Source organism: Copadichromis virginalis, linkage group LG17 (genome assembly GCF_057382275.1).
Source record: "Copadichromis virginalis isolate Kocher_CV1m ecotype Utaka linkage group LG17, C_Virginalis_male_GT1.1, whole genome shotgun sequence".
Taxonomy (NCBI): domain Eukaryota; kingdom Metazoa; phylum Chordata; class Actinopteri; order Cichliformes; family Cichlidae; genus Copadichromis; species Copadichromis virginalis.
Window position 1 is genome coordinate 35,855,827 of NC_140634.1, and position 17,989 is coordinate 35,873,815.

At 41.9% G+C, this 17,989-nt stretch overlaps 1 protein-coding gene across 3 annotated transcripts in view; it reads right to left on the reverse strand.

Moving 5' to 3' along the window:
- The window catches only part of tafa5a (TAFA chemokine like family member 5a), a 171,404-nt gene that overhangs the window by 104,881 nt on the left and 48,534 nt on the right, over window positions 1-17,989 (reverse strand). The window contains exon 1 of one of the 3 annotated variants that reach the window (XR_014915902.1): window positions 13,804-14,594. The exons of the other annotated variants lie outside the window; for them this stretch is intronic. The gene's annotated coding sequence lies outside the window, so the exon portion shown is untranslated. Of the gene's footprint in view, window positions 1-13,803; window positions 14,595-17,989 lie in introns of those variants that run through there. 3 annotated transcript variants of the gene reach the window in all.

Below are 17,989 nucleotides of genomic sequence, written 5' to 3' on the forward strand. Positions count from 1 at the left end.
GCCTTGCACCATATATCTCCTTTCTCTACCTGTAGCAAAATGTTTAGTTTGTCTTTCTGAAGCAAGAACTGTTTCTCTCTCTGCTACTTCGATTCCCCCTTACACACAAACCCAACAGAGTTTCTTTGTTTTGCTTTGCCAAGAAATAAGTGGGCACAATATAGAAAAGATGGGGAAAAAAGGAGGAGAAAGGATTAAAAGACTGGATTCAGCCTCAGTGGGAGACTATTCAAAGCCAGTGTGCAGATTCTCTAAGTGTGAAAGAGTGGACACCATGCAGACTATGTTCAACATGCAGTGATAAAAAAAGAAACAAAAAAGAGACAAGTGAGCGAAATACAACAACCTGCAGAGCCCGTCTCACATCCAATAGTTGTTGGGAGCATCTCAACAAATTAATTGGATCTACTTGTGATAAAAAAAAAAATCAGAGGGCAACAGAACATATGTTTTGTTCCTTATAATCAAAAGCTGCGTATTGCTATAAGAGAAGACCAACTAGCCTAAATGAAGAATAAACAATTCCCGAACAAATGTATATATAGATACATTAAAACTGGTATGAAATCTATGTACAACATTAGTGACTTACATACCAAATAAGAAAACTAAAGTACATCAGTATTCAGTTTATTAACTTTATATTTATTTTGTATATTATTACAGCATAAAAGAACTGCAGTTCAATCATTGTTTTCGGTTTTCCTACCGTCTCTTTTCAGTGGCCTAATCCGACCTCTAGAAGCTCCACTGTTTCTTTGATGTAGTGATTTGAGTTGCTTTCCAGTTACTCAAAAAAACAATAAGGAAAGTAGAAGATCTGCACTGCGTTGTTCTCATTTTTCACGGAAGCAGCCAAATGCAATAAGACTACATTGATGGAAGAATCATTTTAAGAATACTAAAATGTTATCGATTACACACATAGTAACTGTGAAAGATGACACACTAACCGATATTAAGACATATAAGGAATGTTGTTACACCCTAAGTATCATTTAGCAAATAATCCACATACATAAATTCATTATATAATGCAAAATGCTACAACACATGCGAATATGTCGGGACTTCCAGTGCTGAATACCAAAATGTACCGATGACAAATCTTAATTTTACCAATTTATTTTTACATGACGGTTGACATACCTCGTTTTTAGCCCATCTGCAGTGACTCCCTGGGGCATTGACAGAAAACAAATAATCTATTTAAAAAGCCTACACATTGAATTTAAAAAAAATTTAAGTTTATGTCTACCCCTCTTCACTTTACAATTATAATTTTGACTTCATAATTGTTCTGTTTTTTTAGATATGTAAGTATGAGTAAATAACGCAAAATGTCCTTCCTTTTTTTGTTCTATAATGTCATAAATGTAATAAAAACACGACATCGCTGTCATAAAAATGCAAAGTTAAGGTAAAAAATTATCCCAAATGTATTTTATATGTTTTATACTCAAAAGGCTGTGCAAGCTTCAGTAGATTCAAGATTCAACTCTCTTTACCGTCATTATGCAAGCTCGATGAAATTATGGCAATATTTCCTCACATAATAAATAATATAATCAAACCAACATAAATATGAATACAAAATGCAATATACTAATATGTGTATATATCAAAAGTATAACGTTTTTACCCATTATGCCCAGCAATACTGAACCTAAGAATATTGGAGGGTAATGGATACTTTATGGTTCTATATGGATGTTTTTGGTCCAAACTTGGCCTTTCAATACGGAAGGTTCCTGATCCCTGGGTTATGATTTACTTTTTCCAGTATCTTTGGAGATTAATTGATTGTACTTTTACTAATGTGCTATTTTAATTGCAATACTTTTGTATTTTTAATATTACTTGAAAGATCTGAACACTTCCACTTTGTTTAATAACAAGATACAAACTTTTTAAAAACATTTTTTATTATTATTATTCCAATGTTCCAGTTTGTCTTTTCAAAATGTTCCAGGGTACAGCTTTTGACTCTTTCTGTTGTCAGAAAGTTTAAATTGTGCACATCAAACTTCAACGTACGGTAAGGTGTGACATGTTTTCTCCTAAAGTTAGGACAGGGACAAATCTCTTAAATGACAAACCTCGGTGCTCTCTGTTGACAGAAAACAGAACTCTCAGACATCATTGAGAAAATTAATTAATCCTCAGCTGTGTTGAGGCAAACGTTGGGAGAGAAACTACATATAATTTGGATGATATCCTCTCTCTCTCTTAGCATTGGTGCAGGTTACTAGCACAACCAATCCCTGTCTGCCATTACCTGAGTTGCCATGGTAACCCTCCCCCAAAAAGAATTTATTTCAGGAAGCAACCCATCGGCAACAACCTGTGACTCTCTCTCTGTCGCTCTCATTCTTTCTCTCCTCCTCCTCCGTCTCGTCATCGCGCTACCCTTTTTACTCCTTTCACACACTTCCTGCTCCTCTCCTCTCAAGCTGTCTGTCTACATATGGTGTCCTATACTTTCTTCCTCCGCCTCGCTCCCTTTCTGCATTTTATCTGACTGTCCCCTTCCTCCTCATTTGCTGTCATAGTCTGTCCATATTCAGCCACTGGGTTAGTTCATTTGTAGCTACCACCAGAGGAAATGGTGCATCAGGCTCCTTCACTAGGTTGTTATCTGTACTCATGGCTGGAGCTCCGTGTGTTTGAGGGAAAAGTACAGCGTCTGTACACGCGTGTGTTTTGCATGCATTCAGAAGTGCAACTGTGTGTGTGTGTGTGTGTGTGTGTGTGTGTGTGTGTGTGTGTGTGTGTGTGTGTGTGTGTGTGTGTGTGTGCGCGTGCGTGCGTGCATGGGTGCTCGCGTGTGTAACCGTTTGTGCCAATTATTTCATTACCGGCTGACAGATTTCTCTTTCCACTATTACCGCTCCCCTAGCCACAGGCACCAGCACAAACCCCAGCAGTCACAGACACACAAACACACACACACACACACACACAAGCTAGCACACAGCAACCAGTTAAAGTCCATCAATTAAGAAGGCAATTTGCTCAAGTGGTTCCACCTGGGCTAAAAGGCAGGTGGGTGGCTATGCTCTGTTTACCTATCAGACACTATTAGGGCCGGGATGTTGCTGGTTTTACTTCTGTCCTGCTTCCATGATGTCAGCTCTGCCTTTTTTTTTTTTGGTCTGCCTTTATGTCTTATAGGCTGTGTATGTTTGTGTGTGTGTGTGTATGACTGAACGGGAGATTATGTCAAGTGTTCGTGATAACTGGAATGCACTGTATCTGTCAATGAGTGGCAACCAAATGACAGATGATGCTAACATTTTGTGGATGCGGTGCGCGTGTGTGTATGCATGTTATGTGTCAGGTTATGAAGCCGCTGACATCTAGAAGTGGTAGCTGACGCCGCTCTGTCCACACACATCCCCCGTCTTTGACAAGATTTCATCAGCAATACCTCGAAGTGTGTGTGTGTGTGTGTGTGCTGTTATTTTTGTGAGTGCTTCATTGTGGACTGTGTGCGTGCGTGTGTGTGGCCTCTGCAGCAATATTTCATCCTTTCTGGAGTCCCCTAAGAACCTGCGGCACTCTGTGTGAGTGTGTGTGTTTGTGGCGGTGTATGCATATGTATTCATGGCTACCTCTGTGTCTTTGTGGGTGTGTGGGTGTGCATGTGTGTGCGTGCGCACATCTACACTCGCTCCAAGCATTTATTCACTATCATGGAGAACAGCACGTGTGTGTGTGTTCTGAATGTATGATGAAACTTCACACGCACAGAGGCACACACGCACCATGCCACACACTCACACAGTCTGTTTGATAAATTAGACTTGGAGCTACAGGAATTTGCTTTGCAATGAACTAAGGCAGCCACGAGATAGTCCATACAGTCTGTCAAGCTCCGGTGTATACTTGCAGCCCCTGCGTATGCATATGCTTGCGTTTGTATTTGTCACCCTACCTCTGCATGTTAACTTAACATGTGCCGATGCCTGTGGCCTCGACGTTTATCTGCAAGAAACGGAGAGACCGCGTGTTTACATACCGACCTCGCCATACAAAGCGCTCAGAGGCACAACAGAAAGCACGCTCAGGAGGTAAACCGCACCGACAGGACCTACATGTCAATGCTTCCTCTCTCCGTTCATTTGATTTCAGGCAAGGGCGTTCTGTTTCCTGCATCCCACAAGCCCCATTTCCTTTCTCATTGGATGTGGTATTATCCTTGGGCTTATGTGGCAGAGTACAAGATATAATTTATTGTCTGTTCAGCAAGGCAAATGTGCAAACCTGGCATATTTCATTTGCTGAACATATCATTATTAAAATATGATTCCCCCCCACCTCCTTTTTTTTGTTTCGCACTGTGTGGAGAAATGATATCTGGGGGAGATCTGATTCTTGGCCTCACTGTGAATTTTTTGCCACTAATATATATAAAACATCGGAGGATGGGCAACCTCTGTGTGAGGAGGGGAGACTGGCGAAGTCAGTGTTACGAAAGGGGAAAGCACAGTGGTAAAAGAGTCAGACACATCGATGGATATCAATGCATACCAAGTAGAAAAATGTGCATTACTTCTCAGATGATGAAACACCAGGTTTGGGAAAGCAGTGAACCTCCTTGCCCTGCTTAATACATACATACAATCTGAGTTCAGACAGCTACGAAGTCCAGGCTGCTTTAGCACCCATAGCAGCAAATACCCAGCATGCCTTGTAAATGACTGTGTACACAGCGTGTATACTATATATGCATTATTTTTACGTGAAGAATGTGCCTTTAAACATTCCCCAGCAGCAGCACTGTAAAGCAACAACACGCCATGGAAGAAAGCTTTCTGTATTCATGAGTTTGGTTTTAACAGTCCCTGCAGGTACAATAATGAAGTTCCTTTCTCCCATGTGGAATGGACCGTAATGATTGTGATGAAGCAGAATTGCTGGCTGGTTTCCTTTTTTTTTTCTTTCTCCCCCCCTCGCTGCTGTTGTATTGACAGAGCTGTAAACATAAGCATAAAACTATATGTCGCAACGATGTAACTGTAAAAAAGAACTATTAACAGATGCAAAGAGCGAGGCCAAGCCTGGAAAAAGATGCAAAAACAGGCTTCAGTGGTTGTTTGAGTGCCCTATTTGAAGTCTATTCTCTGATATACAACACCTTTGCAAAAAGGTTCAAACATAAAAACGTAAAAATGTGAATAAAAACAGAAACATTTTGTGAACTGTTATTAGATTTAGGTATTTATGTAGAAGGAACACATAAAAAGTTGAAATTGAGACATTTTACTGTGTTTTTTTAATAGAAGGGCAAAAGGCTGAAAAAGTTATGTAACGTTTAAAAATACCTGGTGCAACATGTCACAACAAGTTAGCTTAATTAGTAATACAATTAGGCAAATAAACAGCTTCCCAGAGGCTGAATCTTTCAGAGGATAGGGTTTTACAATGCTGTGAAAGACTGTGTGGGTCAGTTCCACAAACACTTCCTTTCTGGACCTTGCCTCTTTTCGGATGGCCTGAAATGAAGTAGAAATCTGTCCTGTGGTCGGAATAATCAAAATGTGAAATTCTGTTTGAAAATCATGCATGCTACATCCTCCAGCACAGAATCTGCCTATTTACTGTATGATACATACAGGTTTTGGAGTGCCACATGCTGCCATTCAGACGTCGTTTTGAGTGTTGGGCATGGTTTACTAAGCTCAGTGGGACAACTTTGAAATACATTCTGCTTCACTAGTGTGGTAGATGTTGTTTATATGCTAAAAATGGGTCAATTTTGCCTGTTACTAGGTGGTTGCTAGGCATGTATAATTCAGATTTTGTGAATATGAGATGTTGTTGTCATGAAATAAAATGACACAATGCTATTAGAAGGTTTTAAAGGTGCATAAGTGCTAAAAACAGGCTAAGTCTCTTGATAGGTGGCTGATTGCTCAACTCCTGATAGCGTAGGCGGAGCTTGTAGACAAAGTAACAAACACACAGGCAGAGAGAGATTTATTGTGTAATAGTAAGATATCCTAAATGAAACAGCGGAGGCTATGAACAACTAAACAAGAGTGGGGACACTGAAGTTTCTCAACTACAGAAATTGTTCTGATTTTCCAAATAAGAAAACCCAGAGACGGTTGTTTTAAAAAGACATGTTGAGAAACTATGGTAAATGTGCACCCAAATGAAAAACAGATCTATTTGTTCAAAAACCAGCAACTTCCTGATTACATTATTTGATACAGTTTCTGTTTACTATTATCTAAATATGGTTTTAAATATTATATATTATATTTTAATTATATTTTTGTTTTATTGTATTATTATTATTGACATTTTACTACTTAAAAAATCAGGATTACAATTGAAAAAGCCCAAATTGTTTAATTTTTATCAGCTGAAGATAATTCTCTTTATAAGTTATAAGTTAGCTACACTGTGTAATGGAGTGGCAACAGGTTCCTTCTGCATTTAAAATGCTTCACAACTGGAACAACAAAGACAGTTCCAATGAGTAAACAAGCTAAAGCATGCAATGATTTGAATAATGTTATTCAAGCAACCTGCTGGATTACAGTTTGACACCGCAATGCTTGCCCGCTACATCAATTATGTCAATGATGATCACCGTACGAGCAGAAAACCTGATGACTTATCTTGCTTCGTTGCATGACTAACATCCATGTCAGCACCTTTTTCGCCGCATGCTTTAATGCCATTAGAAGATAAATGAGTGGCGCTGCTTGTTACGACCCGTAATGATATGGTTTGTCCTTTACAGTGAGCTAAACCCATTTTCTTCTACTGCGTAAGAACGGGAATAGGAATTGGAACCCCACAAGCAATCTATTCAAGGGTGCAACAAGCTAAGGGGATGTGACGTGCCAATGTTTCTTAGTGATTTTCATTATGTGTCATTCTATTCTAATTCATTTTCAATTGGACCATAAGAGCTGCTGCCGTAAGCAGTATAAAAAGCAAGAATGAACGAGGGAGGATCTTGTTTAGCTGCAAGACATCCTGAGAAAGAAAATAATGATCTTTATGAAATTGCTTTAGACACAATCTGACAGCCGAGACAAAGCAAGTGGCTGGCCCTGTTCGAATCGATAAAGCCTCCATTAGTTTTCTAAAGAGTAACATGCAATTTGTTTCGGTGGAGCAGCATAGCATCAGTAATATTCTGCCCCTTTGACACAAAAAGCTAATGCACTATAGCCCGCCTAATGTCAGATTAAACCTACATTTCTGTCAGATGGAAATGGAAAAACGGTTAGAACGCAGCGGATCCATAAAGCATGACCAAGTCTGTTATCGCAGACACCAAATTTGTGTCACAATGGCCTTGGGGGCCAAGCTTTCGTGAAGACAGAAAAAAACCCTAGTTTCACAATCCATTGACTGAATGACTGTGATCTCACGCACACAGAAGATCAAACTTCTTAAGCAGCTATCGATCGACTAGATGAACAGAGGCACGGTGATTGATCCAACCTCGGGATGACCTCATCGCTACCTTTGACACAGCAGGAAGGCACAAATAGAAAAGGCAGAAGGGTAAGCACACTTCTCACCCATCATTTCCTAAAGAATGTGTGGATGTATCACTCTCAAGCACCCTGGTGGTCAGGGAATCAATAGTCTGGAGAGTTGGCCTATGAATAAAATGGACAGGCTCAGTTCCCCTAAATCAGCACTCTTTCAGCTCGCACAGTATATCCTGATGAATCCACTGACTCGGGTTAGATCATCCAAGGGGCGGGACCAGCTTCTCTTTGAGAGATGATCATGATGGACATGTTGCCAGTGTTGCAAGAACAGACCCACAGGAATCCGCCCTCCTCTAAGGAAAATGCTGATCTGAGAGGATCTCTCTCCCACCAGCTGACAAGTCGATAGACAAATGGCTCTGCTTGCCTCTAACCTCTCAAACTACTGGCCCTCCTTCTTCTTGTCCTACTCCTCAGTTTGGGTGTCTACTGCCAAACACTCCACCATTTACTTTCATTTTATGCGCGTGCAAATGCACCCATGATTAATTTATACAGCCGAGCTCTATCAGATCGAAGTGACCAGGAGACATTCTGGACGAGGTTTTAATCAAAGATGCAGCCACAGTTATTTAAACTGCTCAGCTCCTTTATGCTGTTTGCCACTTTTTACAGCCAAGAGGAGCACAACCTAACAATCTGTGCTCTGTGGCTTCCTGATCTGTGCCACAATTTAATATGTGTGACACACTTTTTTTTAAATCACCATCATCTTTATTACACTAATGTGCTTGGAAGATGTCGCATTGCATGTCCTTGCTGATCCAAGGTTTTACAGAATAGCTCAAATCTATGTCTTCAAGCTTGGTTTGGTAGGGCCTTGGGGAGTTTTACACGGCACTTCATGGGTGGAAGGGCACGAATGAAGTGTGTAAGGGTGATGTCTTTCTGACATCGCTATTTCCAAAGGCCGCTGAGTGTTTCCAGTAAAAAATAACGGAACCCTAGGAGGATCCCCACAGCCAGCTTTTTATTAGAAAAGCCAACGCCAATCGTCCCACAGCTCTGCCAAAAGGCAATCAATAGGACTTTTGGAAAACTGGGTGCAATAGTGCACACTTTTTACTGTCCCACAATCAATAGGAACTGTGAAGAACAGTGCCATGAGCAAACACACAAACAGATGAAAAGTGGCCCTGGACACAAGGCACAAGGGGCTTGTTTGGGACCAGGCTTAGATTACCTTGAAAAAACCACCACAGGCTTCTGCTGCAACTGTGATTGACTCACAGAAGTGATTTAATTAACAAACCCCTTAACTAATGAATCAATTAAGCAATTGATTAATGCGTGCCACCCCTATGGATTACAGCTGATACTGACCATTAAAGATAAATTGTGTTCAATTTAGAGCAGTTTACAGCAGATTACATTCAGACAGACTTTTACCTACGTACCCCTTGGCTGTGAGGGATTTGAAATCACCGAGGATTTGCCAAGTAAAACACGGTGATTGTGACATTGCTTCTGTATGCTGAAGGAGTATTACTGCAGCATTAAATACATGCATATTATCTTTATCTCAGTTGAGTCCTAAAGCTGTGCTGCAGGGCTAAGTTCCCTAAAATCCTTCCTTTCTGCAGATTAATAATAGATGCTTAAAAAAAGGAAGAAATACTTAATGACTGCACCTCTGCTGCTGGATCTCAAAATCACATTCGAGTGGGAGCTCGTGCAGCAGTTCGCCCTGGCCTCCACTCTAATTAGACCATCGGCAGGTTTTAGATGCAGGTGATAGCTGGAAAAGCGGCTACGCCTCTTAAAGGCCGTGCCTAGCACGCATTGTGCATTCTGCTACAGTGGCACAAACAGAATTAATATTCAGATGGAGAAATGAGACACGACATCCGCAGATGGCACGACGAAATTGAATACTTGTACTGAAATCTCTGCAGTGATAGGAGGAAACTGGAGGACAAAATAGTACGAAAAGTGGAGGGAAAAATAATAACTGCCGATATAAACAGCAGTTGTGGAGCAGATCTTTAGTATGTTACATAACCATCTACTGTTTGACAACTCTGGCACATAAAACCGATCACGCTAGGATTTCTTTTAGTCATGCAATCAGTTTAATTTGAGCAAAAGAGCTCGACGTAAGAGACAGCGATGTCCTGTGTTTCAGGCAGTGACGTGAGTTTTGAGCACATAACCCCCGACTGCAGACTCCCGGTTTGTTCATATGTTTATTATTACACTATTACACCCTCTCTTTTTCATCTGGTGTCCTAAGTGACAGGGCTCCCCTTCCTTCATGGGCCACGTGCGTGCATGACACTGCGAGTTTGCCACCACTTGACCCGAATCTGCCTGAGGCTGCTCCGAGCTGAGCCTCCACAGCACAGGATGTCATTCTAATCCACATCTTTTTGTTTGGAAAAAAAAGAGGATACCCTGCACTGTGCTTTTTAGAGCACCTGCTGTAAATGATTTTGGTTGTCTGACATTGAGTGCAGTGCATTCACACAGACACACACACACTGTATATCTGTCACTTTGGTCCATTATGGCTCACTCTGTGGTTTTACCTGAAGATCAATAACTGCAGTTGTTAGGCAGCCTGGTGGTCTGTCTGAGGGAGGTGGAGGACGGAGAGAGGCCACTGGGCTGTGCAGACATGAGGTTTTTGGGAGCGCTTCACCTACTCAGCTCCTCAGTGTCACAGAGACGTTTAATATTTCATCTTTTCAAGACGTATTAATTAAAAAAAAAAAAATTAAATAAAAATAAATGGTTCATGTGGGTATGCTTGCAAACGAATGCGCATCTAAGATCATTCCAATCAGAGGTCTCAAACATAAGGTCCGGGGACCAGAATTGGCCAACCTGACGCACATCTTTGGAAAATGCGACATCAATTTCTGAATTTCATAGCTTTCATAGTTTTTCCCTCCTGGTGAAGATCCACTGCCATTCATACTACACCAAGGCACTTAAGTGATAGATAAGCAATAACAGTTAAAATGCAGAAAAGTTCCTGTTTTTTTTCACTGTGTGCTGCAGATTTTTTGTTTTTACAATGAAGCCACAGAAAAAGCAAAAGGATAGGACATTTTTTGCCAATTAATGTGAAGTACTCTCTTATACCTGTAATAACCATACATTTTTCTGCAATTTTATAAATTCATGCTGACAAACTTCTTTCATTTAGCACTGCAGCATTTCTTTATCATGTAGAAAACCACACAATGAAAGCTACTGTTAAAACTGCACTTCTTCATATGTTTTTAATTAAATGGAATTAAATGATGTGTAATCAAACATCTTTCTCCTGACAGACGCTGGTTTGGCCAACTTGAAATCAGAGTGGGATGCATGTGTCCCACGATGCTTATAAGTTTTGGGAAAACAACCTTCTATATGGCGCCATCCATGACATAGTTACAACGATGAGAAAATGCAAACTAATCATTCAAGATTATTCAAATTTGTCTTTAAGGTTTTATTGACTCTTAAAGCATCCTCATGAACACTTGAGAGAATTTTCAATAAAGCCACTAAGCTGCGTTCTGGTACACCTTCACAATGTTACTCCAATATTGAGAGCGAACAGGCCACTGGTGTTTTAAAGATGCTGCTCTTTTTAGCTTTAAAAGCACACCAAAGATATAACCGTAGCATATTATGCAGGCCATTTTATTACAGTGACTAACGCGTTATTTCCAGAACAAAACCTTTCACGTGCCTCGATGGTCCCAGACTCGCCGGGGGATTTCTGCACCAGGAGCTGTTCTGCGAACCTGTCGGACCCTCTATTGCCATGTGACAAATATCTCAGCCAATAAAGAGCGAAACGGGATTCGCTTCATTGTGTGAATTATTGAAGTGGACAGTGTGAGAAATTTATGGCCCAAAATTCATCCACATTCCGAGCGCATAATACGTTTCCAATCCCAAACCCAAGCCTCTCTGCGAGCCGAGATCCTGTGCCACATTATGCAAGAGGGCTGACGCAACGGGGTGTACAACCCCCCAACCTCAAATGCATATTTCTGCTCATAGTGTGTTCAGCTTCCTAACAAACTGACACAGAGCTGACGTATTCTTTCTCCATGAGCCCAAATCACCATCTTCAATCTGTAGTTTGCAAGCTCACAATCACTGATATGAAAATAACTCTCTTGTTGACAGGCTACCTTAAATAATATACCACCTGCATGCACATCTGTACCGCCAGCTTCAGCGTCCTCACGCACTGAAGCACAGAGGAGGCGATCAATCCGGCACATGATAGAGAGGAGACTAAAAATACTTCTCCACCCCCCCACCCCCCTGCTTTATTTTGTTCTAATTCACACTAAAAGATGGTAGTGTTGGACAACCCCAATGTTCTTAATGAAAGAATATGCAGGCTGAGACTAAACGGCCTCTGTTCTTTTTTAGGTCCCTTGTGCATGCCTTTCATTATCCTCATTCCCAAAAGACTGTCGCTAATGCACTCCTTTGAATTCATTTTATCAGTTCGTATTATTAGGCCTCAGAGCAGGGTTTGACCTTGGCCATTCTTGTAGCCTAAAGTGAGCATATTCTCACCACTTCTCTCCCTCCGTCTCTCTGTGCCACATTTCAATAAAGCCCAAACCGAAATTAAATGTGGCCTCTTGCCAGAGAGTGACCAGCAGACTTCTCCCCCCCGAAAACTTACGTAAAAGCTATTCTGTGTCAAGTTAGAAAGCACAGAAAAACACGGGCTTAAGGGAACAACACCTCAGCGTAAAAAGCACAACATGATACCGGCAAACAACTCGGCAGTGAAGGTCAAAAATATTGTCTTGCCAGTCAACAAGCTCAACAATGCTGATGGCCCGAATCTAATAAGATCCCATCGCATCAACACGGCCGCAAGCAGCACTTTTTTGTACTGTTAGGTGGCCACACAATCCTCTTTTTGACCTCTCTGTAAGGCCAGTGTGCCACAGTAAATTAAAACTACAAAGGGTGGCTTTGGGACATGTGCCAGTACAGAATCCTCAACTCCCCTTGCTTCAAATTTTTTGGCTGACAGACCTATTTCTCACCCCTCGCTCCCTTTACTTCACTATGGCTGGACATACTCCTACCCAGAAGCAGTCATGGACTCACCGTGAGGGAAGTGCTTGCTACTGCTTGACCCGAATATCTGCCCAGGGCTGGAGGCAGCGAGGGCATGGCGAGCCATTCCAAGCCTTCGCTTTTCAACAATCACCACAAAGGAAAACTCGTGACCGTTCCTAAGTGCCAAACAGACCCTGCTCGCCCCGGGGTATACATGTGTAAGGGTAGTATTAAGAGCTGTTTTACGTGCCAGCTTTATGCAGTGCAGTAATTCCCCCAGCTTACACCATTTGACTTTCATAAGGAGTTTGAGCAGTAAGTGTGCTCAACCTCTGCATGAAAGTCTCCCCGCAGACAGATGTGATTTGTGTATATCGCGGTGTACTGTAGGTGGAATTAATGACCGGTTACACGGAACAATCTCCCACGCTGAGACATCGGCTAAGTTGTGATTCATTAAAGCATTAACAGCTGAATGTCAGCAAATGGAACTCAATTAATTAGCACCCCCCCCCCCCTCCCAAAAAAAACCCCAGCTGCACCAACTTCCCACAATGCAGCCATATCTGCAGGCTGTGCATCCAGACAGCATGTCAGCAATGACAGACACACAGCAGCCAGAGCAACAGAGAAGCTGAGAGTTGTGTGACCGAGGGTCTGCATTGGAATTGTACCCGACTTTCGACTCCAAGAAAGGAGGTCTGAAAACACAATATAAAGGCGAATGGAACGACATTAGAACCGCTTGACCTCAATGTTACCCTAAAGCTAGACTCTAGTGCCATCTATTGAAAACGCTTACAACAAATCAGTATCTCCATTCAGTCAACTGCTTTTGGTGGTACTTTTTTTCACCCCCTCTTCCTTGAGCACAATTCTTCCTTCTCCTCTGGCATTCAATACTGGTTAATCGAACATATTCGGGTTGATTACTTGTTGATGAGCAGAGATGCAGAAATGCAGGTGGGATAGGAATCACAGCAGCGCTTGTGCGCCTCATGAATTTGCTTTTGTGCAAACTGGATTGGATTCTTCTTTCTTTTTTTCTGTATCGGAGCCACTTAAGAAAATTGGATATTTGATCATGTTTGAATATGTATATATACATATTTGTATTATTATTTTTTTATTTTTATTATTTTTTTATTTTTTTGCGGAAAACTTCACATAAACTACACGGCAGAGGATAGCTCGGTAACAGATCAGATTGAGGGGGTAAATCGGTGGAGTTCGGTGTGATTACCTTCTTTGAGCAGGCGGGAGTGGATAAGGAGAATGAGAAAGCAGCAGATCGCCGCTCCGGTCAGTGCCCACGCAACTCTGAGCAGCTGCATCCTGGCGTGGGAAGGTTTTGTGGCGGACCGAGACAGCCGTGCAAGCGGGAGAGAGAGATAGACGCACACTCCACCTCAGCTCACAGACACGCACTGACTCATATTCTGTTGGCCATGGAATGCAGCTTTCGTGCAAATAAAAAAAATAAAAAAAAATAAATAATGAAAAAAAATCCCCACTTGATAGTCCGCTTTAGATGTGACACAGAAGGAAGGAGGAGGAGGATGGGATTCCGCAAAAATAAGCGCGCTCGCTTCGTCGCCGGTGCGTCAGAGTGATTTCCAAACAGAGGGGTGATTAACCCCAAATCACAGCCTGAGCGGCTGGCATCTTTCCTCACACCACTTCTTCTGCTTCTTTTGCTCCTTCAGGGGTCTCTCGCCGGCTTCACGGGAGTGTCGGTCACGACGGGTACGGGAGAGCGGGCTGCACCCCTCGGTGTGTCTCCGTCTATGAGTGCGCACGGCGGTCCACGGCGATGCGGCGCGCAGATGATGATCACCGCTCTCCGCTGCATGTTACGCACATCTCTCCCACTGCCTGAGAGACAGAGGCGAACACTGCCAACCAAGTCGCTTCACAGCCTCTCTCTCTGTCTCTCTCTCGTTTTCCCTCTCTCTCTCTCTCTCTCTCTCCCTCTCTCTCTCTCTCTCTCTCTCTGTCGCGCTGTCTCTTTCTCCCACTTTTTCGTCATATCGCTCGGCCGATCCGTCACTTTCTCTCTACCCCCCGCCCCCACTCTACCTCTCAATCCCCGACCCCCTATTCCTCCAGTCCAGTGCAACTCTTGGCATTTTACGCACGAGAACGATACAGTTTCATAAACTATGCATCTCCAGGATATTCCCCGTTCTGAAAACACCCCCATTCAAAATCTAAGATTAAGAGGCGCTGTGGTCAGCAATCCCCCCCCCCTGCCTTCTCTGCTCAGGTTCTTCCCATCAACCTTCCCATGCATCCTCCCATCAATCATGTAGCAGATTAATAAGAAACAGTTGCGGCCAGGCATGTGGGAACATCTTACTTTCTGTCCCTCATACGTGATTCACTGTTCCCCCCCCCCCCCTCCCCCCTCCCCTCTGCTTAGCTCCAGGTTACGTCACAACTCTCCAAATAATCTCCTCGGGGTACAAAGCAGGAGACATGGTAGTGATCTAAGAAAAAAAAGACGCTAGCCTCCACGAATAAATAAATAAATAATAGTGATCCGAGGATATTTTCTGGCTAATGAAGAAATTTAAAAGTGCTGATTTTAGTCTTGGAGCCTGTACAAATCTTTTTCTTCTTCTTCTTCTTCTTCTTCTTCTTTTAAATGCACAGGAAATTAGTCGAACCATATTAGTCGAACCTTTTAGATATTGGAACAGGCAACAGGTTTGGCTAGTTGGCTCAGCCTCGTGTTTTTTTTTTATTAATCATTCACCGCCCCCCACATACCCAACAGCAAACCTATGACAGGTGCAGCCTAAATTTCCTCTGATTAAAACAATCTAAACAGCTCATACTGTTGCAATTTCTTAACAAAAAATACATTTAGTGCTCTTTTCATCATTCGAGCTTTGAATGGGTATCATGATCACGGGAATGAAAGCAATCCAGCTGGAGGAGGACCAAGGCTGAATGGCCACACAATGGCACGTGTAATCCTTTACCCTAACCCCCTCTGCACGGCACAAAAAGCACTGCCATTGTTTCAGTTCGTGTGTTGTCGCATTCTGCTTTTCGAGGCTCGACCGATGTGGGACTTGCCGAGTGATGTGAAATGTGAAATAAATATTCATTCATTTATTTATCCACTGAAGTTTATTCTGCCATTTGGGAGAGAGCGTGGCCAGTCTGCACACAATAACCCATATGGCCGCTCAAGTGATCACAGCATCTGAAAGCAGCGTCTCCTCCTTGGGGTGATTGTACGTTCCGTTCCCTGCATCTGTGTATTTATAATTGAATCACAATGATACGGCGGGAGAAGTGACAGTGCCACTCAAACCAGAAAACCGTTATTCCAGTGTTAATAAGGTTGGCCCCTGCAGTTACTGCTACTAATTAGCTGATAACAGTCTCCGTTGGCTGAAATGTGTGCCAGACTCTCTGTGTGTGTCTTACCACACGCGTGTTTTTCTTTCCCTACACCTCCCAGCCTCGTCAACTGAAGCCGTGATCCATCCATCTACTCCATGGAAAGCAATTAACAGAGACTTGACCTCGACATGGATTTGGGCTGAGGAGGCCGAATGTGTGCCCATGACTGTGTGGGTGTACAAAGCCGCCATTGTCATCGGCGGACTCTACAAGTCTATACTTCCTGGAAAGAGCAAAAGTGGCTAAATCTAACTGTGTGTCAAGTTTGACAGCTGGATGTTCCGAGACAGAGTGATGGTTTGATCTGTCAGAGGAAACCAATTACAGCTGTTCACGAGGTTGCCATCTTTATGCAACCCTGAGATCTCGCCTCACACGTTTGAACCACACGCACCAACATCCACCATATGTACAGCGCTAAGAACAGCTTCTTTTTTCTTTTCTTTTTTTTCACTACCAGTTTAAGGTGGCACCAGCAATTTGCGTAACTGTGAGTAAATATTTAGAACATGAAAAGAATTCAGCTGCGCAGCTTTCACATCAACCAACAATTAGGCTTTTGTGTTATTTATAAAGTAGAAATGTGCTTCTCCACAAACTCTGGAGCGAGCAGCCGAGGCTTGAGCTCACTCACTCATCACGGAACAGCATCTGCAGGCAGTGCATCCATTTGTACAGTGCGTACAGTAACTCAAATAAAACAGCGACAATGTTGATGGAGTTCTGCTTCCTTCACATGTCTATCCCTTTTTTCAATTTTTTCTGTCGAGTTTTCTAAAACCCCAAGAGTTACAGGAGTTTATGAATATATAAAGCAGTTCAAGTAAGTTTTCACATGTACAATTATATTTAGGCTACTCATGGTTAATGTTGTATTATGTGAGATATCTTCGTCTAGTCAGAGATGCTGTTTTCATTAGCGCGCAGAAGCTGTGCTGGATCCTAGGTAAAGCTCTACTTTCCACGTTTTAAAAATCCTATGGCACATGGACATTGATGCCAGCAGTGATTGTGTTCATTTTCCAAACATCGCTGCAGCATATCTGCCAGAAAACAACCTGGATTAAGATCTGCTAAAACACCTGACGCCCGTGGTGAGGGAGGGCATATTTTAAACATTGTGCAAGGATATGACAAGATTTTTTTAGGCTTAAAAAAAAAGAAAAGAAATATGCATATGATCTCTTACACAGATGTCATTGTCATTCAAACTGCACCTTTTATCTCCAGGACTTATTGTAAACAATAGTGTTAGCGGAGGAGAGAGATATTTAAATCAAAGGCTAATGTTTTGTTGACCCGTCCATCTACCCCAGAGGAAACAGCTACTGCAAAACTGATATTTTATTTCCTCTAATCAAAATGTCTACTGCAGATTACCCTAAACGTTTCTTTTATTGGACATCATCAGAAATGTTTCTTAAAAAATTTATGAATCTCCTCCTCAACCCGTAAACTTAAACTTTGTATGTAAATTGGTGGAGTTCTGCTTTAAATTGGATTTCTGTATTGTTTTTCCTTTTTCTTCTGGCCTAGAAAACATTGCACATTTAAAAAAGCAAAATTACCATAAAGCTTTGTAATAAAACACACTAAACCAATATGAGCAAATATAGTATATTATCTTTGTCTCCAACAGAAAAGCATTCAAAGCCACAAGCTAATTTATAGTATACATGATTATTACTTACTAATGAGCTTACTGCCAGGGGTTTCACACTATGCTTAGCAGTTCTCCTATAATTAAAAAAATATACTTAATACACTCACATATAGACATTTATACACAGACAGAGTATAAACTGTAAGGATCACTATCTTGTGTAACAGTTTCATCTCTGAACTTTAACTTTGTCACCCAGCACACAGGGTCTCATTTTTTTTTTTGCGCTACTTCCTTAGGGATCAACTGTTCTGTCTAGACACTATTATAAATCCCTGTTAGGCAGTTTCTTGCATTATATGCAACTTCTTTTCTATATTACAAAGAGATAGCAAAAATATTTTGAGAT